The sequence below is a fragment of the Notolabrus celidotus genome, chromosome 7 (genome assembly GCF_009762535.1).
Source record: "Notolabrus celidotus isolate fNotCel1 chromosome 7, fNotCel1.pri, whole genome shotgun sequence".
Lineage (NCBI taxonomy): Eukaryota > Metazoa > Chordata > Actinopteri > Labriformes > Labridae > Notolabrus > Notolabrus celidotus.
In genome coordinates, this window is record NC_048278.1 from 12,091,747 (window position 1) to 12,096,691 (window position 4,945).

A 4,945-nucleotide genomic window follows, 5' to 3' on the forward strand; every position below is an offset into this window, starting at 1 on the left:
TTTGTTGTTTGACTCTGTGTCATATGATGACAACCAGGCTGTCTCCATGACAACTGACCCCAGTTTCATCCTCCAAGACCAATCCTGGAAATCAGAAAAAGCAAAGTAAGTGGATCCCAAGGTTTTTTTTCCCATTTTCAAAACACCATAAAATATGCATGGAAGCCCATTTCTGCCAGTCTAATAAAAAAAAAAGAGGGAGACTTGGCCTTAAAGCTGCTGTTGATAGGAATGGTGTAAATATTTTTACTTTTGTTCTGCTGGGTTTGGAGGAAAGGTCATAATGCCTATCTGTACTCATCAGTAAGTGGAGTAATGTGAGACTATTGCAAAATCTCTGCGTTTTCGAATGCCTTTGTATCAAGCAATGTTATTATTCCCTTCGTTCCCGTTATGACAGACCAATCATAGCTAATCTCCAATCCTCTGTCCTGATTGGTTAAGGGGAGGCTCCTACTATGTCCTCCGATTGGTTCTGAGTCCAGCACGATCATGACTGCACACGCCGATCTGTGTTGGGGGCTAAGAGGAAATCTGGTTGACATTGGAAGTCCCTCTCTCCGAACAGATGTTTACTCTGTGACTACCAACAGCAGCTTTAATGGAAAAAGTAAAACCTAATTTAAATCAAAATAATGAGGGAAAAAAAACATTTTAAAAATGTTGAAATTAAGGTTGAAGTCATTCATTTTTATTGGGTAATTGTGACTTACTCAGTGTTCCCACGTGTCCTGGAAAACCTGGAAAACAGTTGACCAGTTTTCCAGTACTGGAAAACACCTGGAAAATGGGAGAAAAAGTAAAATGTCCTGGAAAATCACATATAGTCCTGGTAAATTATTCCAACATGGCTGCATGCGACCTGACCCGATTAACAAAACACATCCCCATTCATTGAAAGTTAAGTGCACGCTGTGCTGGAAAAGACAGCGACACTGCACAACTTTTTTCACATCTTTTCTCCTTCACTTCATAATCATGCATTCACAGAAAACAGGGGTATATTGTTCATGTTTTATGGTACATTAACCTTGTAGAGTGCTCTTTTGATTCAAAGAGTCTTATATTTCAGTTCTAATGTGACCAGTGGAGTCAGGCAGAGAGCTTGGGGGTCTGCTAACTTTCTCTGCAGGCTGAGACCTCAATTACCGTACTCTAGCTCAGTTGTTCTCAAAGTGGGGTCCTTGGACCCCTGGGGGTCCGCGAACCATAGCGTGGGGGTCTGTGAAATAATTTGAATAAATTTCTTATAAATTATAAAATTGTGCTGTCTCATTACAAAACAGCATACACCATTGTTATGATGCCATTTGGTGGCTCGAAGGGATATGTGAGTCTTGCTACTGTTAATTTTCTGAAAACGTTTAAGATCAATTTCTTGAAAAGTATAAATGCTGTCATGTTGAGTCCACAAGGAATGAAATGACCCTCTGTTTTAAAGTATACAAGTGGTATTTACTTGATTCAAATTGAAGTGTTATCTGTTTATCACTATGGTACAGGTCTGAAGTATTTACATTGATACGTTTTACAATACAATTAGTTCCAAGGGCAACTAAGAGTGCAAATGGTAGTAAGCATGTGCTTAATCTGTGTTACAATTATGAGGGGGCCTTGGACAATTTTATCACCTGTAAGGGGTCCCTGGCTCCAAAAAGTTTCTGAACCCCTGCTCTAGCTAGCAGAAGTGCAAACTCCCGATAGTGAAAACAAACGGAACAAAAAGAGCGACACAGCTGCACAGAAACTCCACATTGTAGACATCGCTGATCATAATAGACATCGCCATGCAGGAAGACAGTTTACATTTTTTTTTAAAACTCTGAGAGATCTTCAAATACAGAGTGTGTCTTTACACCGGTGTGATTTTTTCAGTTTACGGTAACTCAAATAAAAAACGTGACATTTGCTTTGTTTTATATCGACCACTTTAAGCAGGTATATTTTGAGTTGAGAAACATTTGTGGCCATTTTTGTCATTCAGTTCTATTTAGGTCATTAATGCACTGATCCTCTGATCATTATTATTATTTATTTATTTCAGTAAGGCAGCTTCCTGATTCCTTTGCAGGCTCTTTTGTTTTTTTCTTAGCTCATTTAATATTTTTTGAGAAAAGAGAAAGCTGAGATGTTGCCCATCATTGTTACTTGGTTGCACTAATAAAGTGAAGTGCTGTACATCAGTGGTTGCATTATTCTATTATCAATTTGCCATAATTTTTAAGTATGTAGGAGATGATTTAATTGATAGCCATAGACTACATGTCTTTCAATGTAGACTTCCACTGAGAGGAACATATTAGACTATTTAGGAACTAAATTAGGAACTAAATTTAGACTGTCATACCAGCTTGATCATCAATGAAAATGTCCTGGAAATGTCCTGGAAAATGATCTCCGAATCTTGAATTTTTATTATAATCTTGATTTACTATCTCATTATTATGACAAAATTTGAGATTCATTTTTTTTAATTAAGGCAAAGTCTCCTATCTGTATTAATCTGGCGGAAAAGGGCTTCCATAAATATCTGAACAAGCGATGAGCCCAAAAGAAAATGGAACATTATTTTTTTCATATAGTTACGCTCACTCAAGAAATTTAATATTATGGGAGATGATTTAACATCATCTCCAAACAGACGTTTGAAAAATCCAAATTGAAGCCACAGGTGAATAAATGTCCTGTCATATTGAAGTCCTTTGTAGCTACTGGATTCCTGCTTATGGTCAAAATCTATGTCAGGGAGTTTCTGAAGGTTGCTGCAATAATGTTTAAGATAACAGTCATGACATCACTCAAGATGATTTTATGATGACGTTGACAAAGTTTCTCACTCAAGACATTTTTTAACTGAATAGAGCACCAATTACAGCTCTACCAATAGATTTCAATTCAATCCAAAACCTTTATTTATTCTTGAAAAGACATTGAGGTTTCCCTCATTTCCAATGTCGTCGAGATCACTGGCACATTACAAACAACGAACAAACACACACAATAATTCACAAAACAATAGACTAATTAAAACAGATACAGTTTGAGACACAGTGGTCTGACATCAAAGTCTTAAAATCTGCAAGAGGGAATGGATATCAACTTTAAAGTCTGTTGGAGGATATTCCATGATTTAGGGGCATCAATGGAGAATGCTAATCGACCCATTTCAGTATTAACTCAAGGTGCTTTTAAAACGAGCCAATCAGAAGAGCGAGTTCCGTAGGATCCATAATTCCATTCCAACAAGTCTGTAAAGTAGGTGGGAAGCTTTCTAGCAAGCGCTTTAAGAATATACAAAAAACAGTGTTTGTTTCTCCTCTGCTCAAGAGAGGGCCAACCAACCTTCTCATACAGGACACAGTGAGGTGATGGGTGTCATATCTGTCACCAGTTATGAATCTGAGAGCAGTGGTAATCAGGGTCCAAGGGTTTTAGTGTGGAAGCTGCAGCATGGCTATACATTACATCACCATAATCTTAAATAGATAAAACACTGCTTCAACAACTCTCTACAAAACAAGATGGATTTATTTCTGTATAAGAAACCAACTTTCTGTTTTAACTTGGTGGCAAGAGTGTTTATATGGCTTTGAATGTGAGATCCTTATCAAGGCACATTCCAAGGTATTTAAATTCAGTAACTCTTCCAATTTAAACAGCATTTAAAGTGGATATGTACACATTTTCATATTTGATGTGATCTTTGACTTTCAGGAGCCTTCAGTGATAAACAGCGCCATAAAAATTTGAGACTACTCACAATTTTTTCCTTAAATCAGCATTTCGACATGCCATTCTATTCCAGTGTCTGTTGAATTTGCACAGAGGCACATTATATTTTACTGAGGTACTGATTTGTTGATCACCCGTCAAGCCATCAAACAAGCCAAGCTATACATTCCAGCAGTGAAGTGGAAAGAGTGGTGGAGAACACGCCATGATACATGAAAGACGTCGTTTTAAATCAGGGTTATTCCACCATGCTGATTTCTAAAATCCTCCAGGTTCAAACATTAGTGTTCAGTTGTTTCAAAATGAATACGAGAAAAACAAATTGAAATGGTCTCTGATTTGGAAGAGAATTAGGGCCACTGAAAAATAATAATAATTAAGGTCCAATATATAATTTTTTAGTATTATTGATTTGAGAAAAACGTCAGAATTCTGAAAAGGTCAGATTTTTTCTCAGAATTCTGACGTTTTTCTCAAATCAATAATAATCAAAAAAATATATTGGACCTAATTTTTTTTTTTCAGTGGCCCTAATCCTCTTCCGTAGTTACCGTAGCTGTATCCCCATAGGGTTGTTTTCAGCATAAGCCAACTTTTTGACAAGAGCATTTCAAATGGCAAGCAATGCATGGGTTAAGTTATAAATGCATCCAAGTTTGTCCAGCAGGGCATGCTACAGCTTCATGTACATATCTATTAACACTGTCAGAAGCACAGCTGAGCAGATGGTCTGCACTCACACATTTTTTATTAAACAACATAGGAGTTTTAATGACGTTAAACTTTTTAGAACTTTTTTTTTGTACCTTTGCCTTGTCGTATCAAAGTGCCAATTGAAGAAATAATCCTAGAAATTAGCAGAAACTAATTTGTAAGCTCAAAATTGGGTATAGAAGAAGACTAATTTTCTTCATGGAGCAAAGCGTGCACAGCTTTTAAGACTCTGCAGTGCATCAGTCTCAGGCCTCTTGTCATGACACACTGGAGTTCATTTCTATAATACAGTTTACCCTGGAAAAACACTGGCATGCAAAGTCAGAACTTGAACACCAAGTACAAAGGTAAGTAATCAGCTGAGTGTACATATATGTTAGCCAGCCTTGTTTTTATTACCTTTCTTTTCAGGTGCCAAATAAGGCACCCTGATTTGGTGCAGAACTTAACATTTAGGGTCCAGAGATCAGCAGTAAAGTAATAACAGGAACGCCACCAG